The following is a 12,966-nucleotide window of genomic DNA, read 5'->3' on the forward strand; positions in this document are numbered from 1 at the left end:
GCGATCAGATTTGGACTCATCAGACCAAAGCACAGATGTCCACTGGTTTAATGTCCATTCTTTGTATTTCTTGGTCCAAACAAATCTTTAGTCGTGGTTTCTCAGCAGCTATTTGACCATAAAGGCCTGATTCACACAGTCTCCTCTGAACTTGTAGAGATTTGTCTGCTACTGGAGCTCTGTGTGGCATCTATCTGGGCTCTAATCTGAGGCTGGTGGCTCGGATGAGTTTACCCTCAGCAGCAGAGGAGACTCTGGGGCTTCCTGTCCTGGGGCGTCCAAAGTTCAAAGTTTTTTATTCAAAATATTTAATTGAATATTTTATGGATATAGTTTACACAGACAAAAAGAAGACTGAAAACACAAACTGTTTATATCTGTGAAGGTTCTCAGTCATCCAGGTCATCGTAGTCAAAGGAGCTACCTTGCCTTCAAGACTTTGAAAAGGACAAAATCATTGACCGCCTTACATATCACCGCCTTTACCCAGGGGATGCCATACCCTGCATCTATGGACTTCCTAAGATCCACAAGGAAGCTGTCCCACTCAGACCCATAGTCAGTAGCATAAACTCAGCCACTTATAACATTGCTAAACACCTTGCTACCATCCTTGCTCCTCTCGTGGGGAACACCCCACACCACATCAAGAACTCCACCGACTTCACCGACAAGGTCCAGAAACTTACCCTGGATCCAGATGAAACCATGGTGTCCTTTGATGTAGTCTCTCTCTTCACCTGCATACCCACCACGGAGGCCGTGGAGACTGTCAGAAAACGACTACAAGAAGACAGCTCCTTGGAGGACAGGACCAACTTCACACCCGATCAGATCTGCACACTGTTAGACCTCTGCCTCACCACTACATATTTCAAGTACAACGAGGGTTTCTACAGACAAAAACATGGCTGTGCCATGGGCTCCCCCGTGTCACCTATTGTAGCAACCTTTACATGGAGGAAGTGGAAAGGAAGGCTCTTGGCTCTTTCAAAGGAAGAGTACCCAGCCACTGGTACAGATATGTGGACGACACCTGGGTCAAAATCAAGACACAAGAAGTGGATTCCTTCACTGCGCACATTAACGCTGTGGATAAAAACATCAAGTTCACCAGGGAAGACACAAAGGACGACTGTCTGCCTTTCCTGGACTGCGCTGTGCACATTGAAGAGAACGGCAACCTCAACATCGAAGTTTACCGGAAGCCCACACACACGGACCAGTACCTCCTCTTTGACTCCCATCACCCTCTGGAACACAAACTTGGAGTAATCAGGACCCTACACCACCGGGCAGAACATGTTCCCTCTAAGCCTGAAGGGGAAAAGAAGGAACACACACATGTAAAGGAAGCACTCAAAACCTGCGGCTATCCTAAATGGGCGTTCTTAAAGTCAGCAAAGAGGCACAGAAAAGAAGACCAGACACCAGCGAGGGAGGATAAGAAGGACAGACGCAACAACATTGTCATCCCCTATGTAGCCGGTGTATCAGAGAAACTCAGGAGAGTTTTCTCCAAGCACGACATCCCAGTGTATTTCAGACCCAGTAACACACTCAGAGAGAAACTGGTTCACCCGAAAGACAAAACGCCAAAACACAAACTTAACAATGTGGTGTATGCTGTACAGTGCAGCGAGGAATGCCCAGACCTCTACATTGGAGAGACCAAACAGCCACTTCACAAGCGCATGGCACAACACAGAAGAGCCACCTCCACAGGACAAGACTCAGCAGTTCATCTGCATCTAAAGGTCAAAGGTCACTCTTTCGAGGATGCCAATGTTCACATTTTGGACAGAGAGGACAGATGGTTTGAAAGAGGAGTGAAAGAAGCATCTATGTCCACTGTGAGCGACCATCTTTGAACAGAGGCGGGGTTTACGACACCAACTCTCTGCCATCTATAATCCAGTTTTGAGATCCTTCCCAGATGCCTTAACGCCCACTCACATCCTGGGCCATCTGACCTCAGGAATTCACATGATAAGGTGGGGCCAGGTTTCACAATGAACACACCCGAAACCCTGGCTGATTGGGACCCACACCCAGTTTCACACCTTGGCTCAGGCGATTAGAGGATCATCAGGGGTCCTTTTGTCCCTCTGTGGGGGGAAACTCCCACTAGGTTTATATCTGGGACTCTCCACCATTTGACCTTAGAACTGAAGAAGCTTCTCGGATGAGAGGTGAAACGTCTTCAAGCAACTTAAAGAAGTCCAGACGCTTCTCTTTGCAAGCTCCTTTGACAAACTGTTTATAATAATTACAAAACAGAACTTGTTGGAACATTGTTTTCCTCTCATATATTAACCAGACAAGTAACGAGAAGAAGGAAAAAACAAACAAAAAATATGAAAAAAATAAAACAAAATAAAATAAATTTTAAAAACAACAGAAAAAACAAAAAAAACCCCAAAAACAACCCCCCCGGCCTCAACAAAATAACAAAAGCCACAACCCAGGAGGGATTATGATATTAACCAACCCTTTCCATAAGAACCACACAGAAGTTGGCTACAACATCACTGAGCTTCACATTCCCGTTAACTCAGACAGACATCAGACCACTATAAAGAAGAAAATCCGTTAGTCAGCTGGAACATCCTTAAGTTTAGAGGCGTTTTCCAGAAAAAGACCCCGTTTTTTATCAAATGTGCCCTTTTGGTTCTCGATGGAGCAGTGGATCTTTTCCAGACTGAGACATGACATGACATCAGGCCTGTTTCAGGCCTGTAGCCTTGTTCAAAGTCCAGAAAACCTCCTCCCAAGGTTGGCTGTAGCTCAGGTGGCAGAGCAGGTCAGCCACTAATCAGAAGGTCGGTGGTTCGATCCCAGGCTGCCTCCTGGCTGCATGCCAAATATCCTTGGGCAAGATACTAACCATGTTTGCCTACTGGTGGTGGTCAGAGGGCCCAGTGGCGCCAGTGTCCGGCAGCCTCGCCTCTGTCAGTGCGCCCCAGGGCAGCTGTGGCTACAATGTAGCTGCCATCACCAGTGTGTGGATGTGTGTGAATGGGTGAATGACTGAATGTAGTGTGAAGCGCTTTGGGGTCCTTAAGGACTAGAAAAGCGCTGTACAAATGCAGGCCATTTACCATTTACCGATGTAAGGGCCCAAGTCCAAGGGTCCAAGTCACTTACGCAATAGATCGTCCGGACATCGCGCCGAACGAGGCTCACAACCTCCAATTAATTGACCGAGCTCCAACTCTTTGATAAGCACAAAATGCAATGTGTATAAAATGGTCTTAGCTGTACCTGCAATAAAAAGGTTAATGTAATGCCAACAGCTTCAATAAATGTTTTACTGAAATGATTAATTTGATTAATGCAATGGTAATAATGATGAGTATGAGTAGCAGTAAAATATTTCCCTTATTCCACACTAGGAGAAACGTTTCATCACTCATCCAGGCAACTTCTTCAGATTGCAGCCATTCACCAACTCTATGTGAATGGTACTCATGGCCTTTGATCATTCGTTGTTGATCAATGTTCATGACAATTTGCATATCGATGATCAAGGAACTGAGCTCACAGCCCATTGTTCCTTCAGTGGGCTGGTTTCTCCCACTGAAAACCTCCAGAATCAACCGTTTGGGATTTACTTACCTGGATGATTGAGCATGCATCAAGATATGTTAACCCACTTTGGCAAGGACTGCCTAAGGTTTGTACATCAGTATGAGCAAACGGCACATATGATCACAGATTACAGGACCCACCGGAGATTCAACCTGAGACAAAACAGGATTACTCCTAAAAGTCTGCAAGTGAGCTCTTCAGTCAGTGGCCTCCGAGCAATAACATCTCCAGAAGGCACAGCACCAGCTGCTTAATGAACAAGTGAGACAAACACATTTTGCCATCGACGTTCTAAAATCTAAAGAGGAGCGGATCCGACAGACTTACCATGCTTCTAGATGAGAATACTTATAAAAAGGTGTTTGAATTCACCAAGAAGGCTTGTCTAGCACAGCACAAGAAGTCTAAGACCAGGCAACAAAGGAAGTCTGACTTACTTGTTGTACGCTGGAAACCACAGCAAAATACGGAGAGTGTCCTCAAGAGGGAAGGATGCCACACTGAGGATGTGGACAAGTGGGTGAAGAATTTGTCTGACAGACAGCCAAACAGAGGAAAAACATCCTTGCTAAAGGGTTTAACTTTGTTGTCACACCGAGACAAATCCCGCTAGTGGAACTGATCACAGCCACAGAAACAACCATTTAAAACAGCAATATTGCAGAAGTGAAAGCAGAGCAACTACGGACGAAAGTTTCGGCCTGTCTCAGCAATGCAAAGCCCCCAGCATCCAACATCACCATGGAGGAGAGGAAGGCACATCACTTAGTGATGTCAACAACATTATCATCCTTCCGGCAGACAAGGGTAGGTGCACAGTATTGCTAAACCAGAAAGACTATCATGAGAAAATTTTGATGAACCTGAGATACAATGATCATGTCAATGGTCATTTTAATCATTCTAAATATGGAAATTAAGAAAAAGCATTTATATCTGAACACAAACTGCAGAGTATGAGCGCTCTGATATGTCTGTGAAGGTTCTCAGTCCTCGTAGTCAAAGGAGCTTGCAAAGAGAAGCGTCTGGACTTCTTTAAGTTGCTTGAAGACGTTTCACCTCTCATCCGAGAAGCTTCTTCAGTTCTAAGGTCAAATGGTGGAGAGTCCCAGATATAAACCTAGTGGGAGTTTCCCCCCACAGAGGGACAAAAGGACCCCTGATGATCCTCTAATCGCCTGAGCCAAGGTGTGAAACTGGGTGTGGGTCCCAATCAGCCAGAGTTTCAGGTGAGTTCATTGTGAAACCTGGCCCCACCTTATCATGTGAATTCCTGAGGTCAGATGGCCCAGGATGTGAGTGGGCGTTAAGGCGTCTGGGAAGGATCTCAAAACTGGATTATAGATGGCAGAGAGTTGGTGTCGTAAACCCCGCCTCTGTTCAAAGATGGTCGCTCACAGTGGATATAAATGGTTTCTTTCACTCCTCTTTCAAACCATCTGTCCTCTCTGTCCAAAATGTGAACATTGGCATCCTCGAAAGAGTGACCTTTGACCTTTAGATGCAGATGGACTGCTGAGTCTTGTCCTGTGGAGGTGGCTCTTCTGTGTTGTGCCATGCGCTTGTGAAGTGGCTGTTTGGTCTCTCCGATGTAGAGGTCTGAGCATTCCTCGCTGCACTGTACAGCATACACCACGTCGAGAGACCAAATTGACCTTAGAACTGAAGAAGCTTCTTGGATGAGAGGTGAAGCGTCTTCAAGCAACTTAAAGAAGTCCACACGCTTTTCTTTCCAAGCTCCTTAGACTGCGCTGTGATAAGTGAATATGTTTCTGCTTCACACAGCTTGTTCACACGGTACGTACGTCTCCTCTTAGTGAGAACAAACATGGTGAGCACAGTGCAAAGACTTTGTCCACAGATGCCGACTGACTGAGATCATCGGGACAAGAGTAACATATTTGCACCTTTTTATCTGAAACTGTTGTTTTGGACGGATGTCTCCAACTGCTTGTAGGATTTTACTGAGTAACAGAAGTCATTTGTAACTAGAACGTTCCTGCGATTAATCAGGCGATGGAGGCGAGTTTGGCTTAACAGCGGCTGATAAACTCCAATGTTTCATCTGAGATTTAGAAAAAGAAAGCACAAGTGTCACTGAAGAGACGAAGCATCATAAACCATGTTTTAGTGATAAAAAGTGAGGAGTGTCTCTGACATGATCAGTGTGGAGTGGATCTGAGTGAGAAAGTGAGGGATGGTACACACACCTTGGCTAGGAACTTCTTAATCAAAAGTTAGACCCGCCCTTAATCACACCCTTTCTATCAATCTTTCATTAAAGGTCATCATCCCCTTTTTAAACTCTTCTCAGCACATGATGTGAGGGCCTTTTTCCCAGCCTGTTTGGCCTGCAAGCACAAAGTCGTTCCAGCTCATTGTGCACTTAGTCTCCCTGTGCGGCTCCAGTTATGTTTACAGTGTGTAGCCAGAAGTTAGTGTACAACAGGAAGAAACAGCTGCGGTGCCTGAAGCCTTCTCTCATCAAATTTCCCACGTGTGGGACTAATAAAGGTTATCTTATCTTATCTTATCTTATGGCTGTCAGTTATAAAGCACATACAAGACAGATGGACCGAAGAGGAATTCTGTTTGTCATGAACGAGCGAAGCGGTCGGTAACGGTAGCTGCTGTCTCCTCTCAGGCTGACGACACAGGAAACTCCATCTTCACGGTGCTGAGGAGGCCACAGGAGCCGGCTGCTGACCTGAGGAGGGTCAAGAGCTGTGCCGTCTGTTACGGTAACGACTGATGCTCATACCATGAGTAGTAAACACCACGATGCTTGTGCATCATGGTGTTTGGATGGTGCTAACTTTCACATCTTTAGTTTCACTGTTGTGTAATTTATTTGTAATAAAGCTGGCTGGTCATGGTGCTGGACAGCTCAGGGAGATCCAGGCCGATGAACATGTCGGTGCCCTGCAGCTGCTAAGCTCACACAGCTTTGCCATCAAAGACCGAGATGATCAGAAACTGGTCTGTAAAAGTAGATGACCGAGTTCAACGTGGAGTCAGTGATTTACTGAGCAGCATTTCAGCCAAATATCTGGTGTATGGATACATCATCCTCTCATTAATCTGTCTTCAGAGGGAAGATACTGCTGGAATTCTTTGCTTCAGATAAGAGCGAACGTCCTGGAAGTGTTCGTTTGTTGGTTTAGGCAGGCTGTTTCGTTTTTTGTAAATGTCCAGATTAGATTTGTGTCTTTTAAATATAAATCTAGCTGCTGGGCTGAGCGCCAACTTGATTTATATTTATCTTTAATATTTTCTGAGACGCATCAAGAATATCAGACAAACTCATCTGTGTTATTTTGCGTGTCGTCTGACTGCACTGACACCTGATCGCTGACAGGCTGTCGGTCAGGTGCGCTGTGTGGCTAAAGAACGGTTTCTCAGCACTACACACAGCCCTGAGAAACTTTCATGTGACCGTAGTTATTTAACTTCACTCTACAGAATTTATTTAAGGCATTTTGACTTTTAATTCTACGTTATAGTCCTACGTACACTTCTTCAGCAGGCAAACTGTGCTTTGTTCAGAATTGTCTGTATTTAATTAAATGTTGTGATTCTCAGGCTACGTCCACACGTACCCGGGTATTCTTGAAAACGCAGATTTTTCTATGCGTTTGCACCTTCTGTCCACACGTAAACGGCGTTCTCGGTCACTGAAAACGGAGATTTTTAAAAACTCCGGCCAGGGTGGAGATTTTTGAAAACTCAGTTTTTGCGTTTACGTGTGGACGAGAAAAACGGAAAAAAACGCAGCGTCAAAGGTGTGCGCCTTTTTTGACGTCACACTGTGCGCCACGTTATTGTTTCGGTGAAATGAATTTCTACAATACTGTTAATTCTACTCTCTGCAGTGTTTACATGCTCACATATACACACAGTTACTGTCCCTCCACACAGACGACTCGGTTCTGCTTCTATGCTCCAGCTTTGTTTACTATTTCCCACCGAGGCTTCTAGACTTCTGATTGGCCAACATTTCTACACGGTTAGGAATCTAGCGCCACCTGCTGCTTTGGCATGTTCATAGCAGCGTTTTCCTTCATTTCTGCGTTTACGTGTGGACGGGATTATTTTTTTAAACGAAAACGGAAAATCTGCGTTTTCAAAAATACCCGTGTACGTGTGGACGTAGCCGCAGAGTCAGCTTTTATTAACCAAGTCTGATAAATCTGATCAGCTTCTAAACCACACTTGTGTTCTCTTCAATAAGCGTGGCCGAGCTAGGATTGTTGGGGGGACATCATAGAGCTGCATTTTAAAAGCCTGTCATGGTTCTCAGTCACTAAAGTGTTAGCAGACAATAATTCAAATCATCGAGTCTGTGTGCTTCAATGGGACGATGCACCTCTGACTGTAAACTGATGTTGGCTGTTAAAATGTATCATCCAGAAAAATATTGTGATGACTCTTCTGCTCTGCGTTCAGTCAGGAGCAGGCGGGACGGACGAGCATCAACAACACTGAAGACAGGAGACAAGTCACAGTCAGGTAGAACGCACACCATACCATGGTAACCTCTTTCCTTCTCGCCTCACGCACGTGTCTCCTGAGCAGGACGTCGGCGACAAGAAAAGTTCCATTCAAGGTTATCAGATGGCATCAACTCACAACAAGACTGTCGTCAAGGTGATTTTTATGCTACTCTACAATTTTCAGGAGAAAACCTCATCACACAATCCCCTGTCAACAGCACTGGGTGACAGTGGGAAGGAAAAACTCCCTTTTAACAGGAAGTAACCTCCGGCAGGCTCAGGGAGGGGCGGGGCCATCTGCTGCGACCAACTATGGATCAGGGGGTTAAGACAGGACAAAGACATGCTGTGGAAGAGAAACAGGTTAATAACAGGTATGATTCAGTGCAGAGGTCTGTTAACACACAGTGAGTGAAGAAGAAACACCCAGTGCATCATGGGAATCCCCGGCAGCCTACACCTATTGCAGCATAGCACCGTGGCTCACAGTGACGTCACTCGTCATTTTGTGTTTGCTCCTGAGGCTGTGACCCTCTGATGTCATCTTCCTTCGTCTTATCAAAGTGTTATTGAATTCCTGTGTCAGTGAGGACGATCGTCTTTGCTTTAACGTCATTATGGCCACAGTACAGTCACTGCTGGGACCAGCAGCAGACTGGTAAGAGGCTCCGTCACACGTGACCCGGGCCAACACCAGGACCGGGTGGATTCTCTTTGTCTGTGACCCAGAAGGAGGAGCGCCGTGTTTCACACAGGCTGCTGATATTCCCTGACACACAAACACCCTGCAGCTTAAATAATTTTCAACATCTGTAAAATGTCCCCAGAGCTTTTACAAGCGGATATTAAAGTGGACACACAGCAGACGTGGTTAATTATCCTGCTTTAGAAAATGAGATTAATTGGGGGCACTATAGACAAAAGACGTCTTTTTTTCATGTGTAATTTGCGTTTGGCAGCACGGCGCAGCTCTCCCACCTTTCCACGCGCTGCAGTCAGCATCGTCACAACAGTTTGGACACAGTGAGGTGTTTCTCATACCGCTGCTAATAGAACAGTTCTACAAAGTTTTTGGATCAGTTAGACCTCCCTTCAATAGGGACAACTCAAAATGAACTATTAACCAAACCAATTACAAAGGAAGAACTGGATAAGGCAATAAGGAGATTGAAGACGAATAAAAGTCCAGGGAGTGATGGGTACCCCAATGAGTGGTATAAGACTTTCAAAGAGGTTTTGGCCCCTATTTTGATAGATTCTTTTAATTGGACAATAAAACACGCTAAAATTCCACCTTCCTGGAAAGAGGCCATCATCTCAGTCTTACCGAAAGAAGGTAAAAACAAGGAAAACTGTGATTCTTATCGCCCAATCTCCATCTTAAATGTTGATTATAAACTATTTACATCTATAATCACAAGACGCCTAGAGCTGTTCCTTCCTGACCTGGTGGATGAAGACCAGACAGGGTTCATTAAGGGGCGACAGACACAAGACAATATACGACGCACATTGCATATAATTAATGAAGTTAATAGAGAAAAAATCCCAACAGCCTTAGTGAGTTTAGATGCTGAAAAGGCTTTTGACAGAGTTTCTTGGATATTTCTTTTTGCTGTTTTGAAGAGAATGGGCTTTGACAGTATCTTCATCAAGTGTATACAATCCCTGTATCATAGGCCAATGGCTAGAGTTAAAATAAATGGGGACTTGACAGACAGCTTTGAGCTCTTTAGAGGAACTAGGCAAGGTTGCTGCTTGAGTCCAGCTCTTTTTGCTTTGTATATTGAGCCTTTGGCTCAGTATATACGGCAAAGTACAGACTTAAAAGGGGTTTTTGTTTCTAAACTTGAACAACGAATAGGTCTTTTTGCAGATGATATAATTATATATCTACAGGATCCTGATACGACCTTTCCTTGGCTGTTTAAAGCATTAAAATATTTTGGTAAAAACGCAGGATATAAACTAAACATCGTAAAGACTCAAGTACTCTGTCTGAATTATTTCCCCAAAGAATTATTACAAAATGAACTTAAACTAAAATGGGATTCAAATAAGATCAAATACTTAGGTGTCTATTTAACTAGTGATACAAGTACTTTATACGAGGCAAACTATGTGAAGTTTAGTAACACAATCCAAAAAGATCTGATTAAATGGGCTCCGCTTGTCAAGGACCTTAGCTCAAGAATAGAGGTAATAAAAATGAATGTGCTTCCCCGGTTATTGTACCTATTCACCTCATTACCAGTCCAAATAACAGATGCACAGTTTGGTAAATGGGATAAATTAGTTAGTAGATTTATTTGGAAAGGGACAAAGCCAAGAATAAGATTTAAAATACTCCAATCAGGAAAAGAAAAAGGAGGACTTGCCCTCCCGAATTTCAAGGAATATTTCTATGCAGCCCAGCTGAGATATACTGTTTACTGGTGTTCATCAGAATATACTTCAAAATGGAAGCATATAGAGTTAAATTATTGCCTATCATGTCATCCACAAGCAAGATTGGGAGAAGAAACTACCCAGCCCACGAACAAAAATCTCATCACTGAATTTACTATTAAACTCTGGTGGACAATAATGAAGAAATATAGAATTACAGAAGATTGTAAATTGCTGATTTGGCCTGCATACTCTCGAAAATTCCAAAGTGGACAATGGGATAGCACATTTTTAAGATGGGTCAATAAAGGAATTACAGCAATGTGTACATTAATAGATGGGACAACATTTAAATCTTTTGAGAATCTACAGAAACAATTCGGATTGGATAAATCAGATTTATTTAGGTACTTTCAATTAAGACACTTTTACAATACAGAAATTAGAAAGAAGCTCTCGAGAGAAAGAAATCGTATAATAGGAACAATAACAGGTGCATATAAAAATCTTCCATCAGGAATTCTGTCGAAATTATATGATGGCTTACAAAATTCGAATAGGAATGAAACATTATATATTAAACAAAAGTGGGAATCGGAACTACAAATTGAGTTGTCAGAGGATGATTGGCGATCCTTATGTCTCACACAGCATAACTCCACTAGCTCTAGACGATGGAGAGAATATGGCTGGAAAAATGTGATTAGGTTTTTTATTACTCCGTATATCAAAAGCAAGCAGTTGAAAACACCCCAACAATGCTGGAGATTATGTGGAGACTGGAACGCCAATCACTCACATGTGTTTTGGAAGTGTAAATATATTAAATTATATTGGGAAAGAATCGCGGCAACAATGACGAAGGTGCTGGGGTATGAAGTACTGTGTGAGGCACGAGTAATGTATTTTGGAATATGGGAAAATGTAAAAAAGGAGGACTGGTATTTGTTTAAGATTATGTTGTTGTCAAGCAAAAAGGTGATAACAAAGAATTGGCTGAAAAGCGATCCTTTAAAACTGGAAGACTGGATGGACGTAATCGAGGACATATATACAATGGAAAAAATGACTTACACTCTGAGACTGAAATCTGACAAACACCGAAAACAGTGGACAAAATGGATAATTTATAAGTCTCAGTCAGCCTTATAGGGCGGGACCTCTCGTGGTTTTTTTTTTTTTTTTTTTTTTTTTTTTTTGTGTGTGTTTGTTGTTGTGTTATTATTATTATTGTCTTGTCTGTATGTAATACAAAGGAAAAAGTACAAAATAAAGAGTTAAAAAAAAAAGAACAGTTCTACAAAGAAGCTGTGGAAGTGTAATAATATCTCAGTCCTTCAGCCATCGAGGAGTGCAGGAAGGAGCACCGAAGAATAAAAGACCAGCAGCAGGAAATCATTCAACCGTGGGGTTCTTGTAGGGTCTTCACCTCACAGTATAAAGCACGTGGAGGTGGCGTTTGCTGTTGGTGCTGTTGAATAACACCAACAAAGATCTGTGACATATAGAACTGTTTGGATCACAGGAAGTCTGGTCCCAAACTGAGAGTAAGAGGAATATCTGAGCTGCCATCGCAGCAGGAAATGCCTCGAACAACTTTAAAGGAACATCTCCCCTCGGTACAAACAAACACACACAGCACACACACGCACACACACACACGCACACACACACAGCGCACACACACACAGCGCACACACACACAGCACACACACACACACGCGCACACACACGCGCACACACACGTGCACACACACACACACACACACACACACAGCGCGCACACACACGTGCACACACACACACACACACACACACACAGCACGCACACACACGTGCACACACACACACACACACGCGCACACACACGTGCACACACACACACACACACAGCGCGCACACACGCGCACACACACGCGCACACACACACACACACACACACACACACACACACACACACGCGCGCACACACACGCGCACACACACGTGCACACACACGCACACACAGCACACACGCACACACACACACACACACTGTATCAGTATTGTGGTTACTGGCTCCTCGGTGTGTCTGAATGCTGGGATGTGTGGGCTGCTTGTTCCTCCTGTGTGATTCAGGGTCTGGTCTTTCTATAAGCGAGGTCATTAATGCAGCCGTGCTGAGGCATGTTTGGATACTTTTAGTGAAGCAGACACGGAGCTGACTGCAGCCAGCAGCGCTCTCTCACAAAGCATCCATCATGACAGTTCAGCATGATAACAGCAGCACAGAGCAACATAAATTTCTGGCTTTGAAAGTATTTTTATGCTGCACACCCACATGGAAAAGATTTGTATGAATCTTATAAAGTTTGTATCTGTCTTGTGTGAAACTTGTATGAAAAGCATATAAGAGTGAAAACAGATATGATCCCTTGAAAAATTATATAATGAAACTTGTATGTTTTAGATACTTCCTAAAACAATATATGAAAGTAATGAGAAAGTGGCCACT

The sequence above is a fragment of the Copadichromis virginalis genome, linkage group LG11 (genome assembly GCF_057382275.1).
Source record: "Copadichromis virginalis isolate Kocher_CV1m ecotype Utaka linkage group LG11, C_Virginalis_male_GT1.1, whole genome shotgun sequence".
NCBI lineage: Eukaryota > Metazoa > Chordata > Actinopteri > Cichliformes > Cichlidae > Copadichromis > Copadichromis virginalis.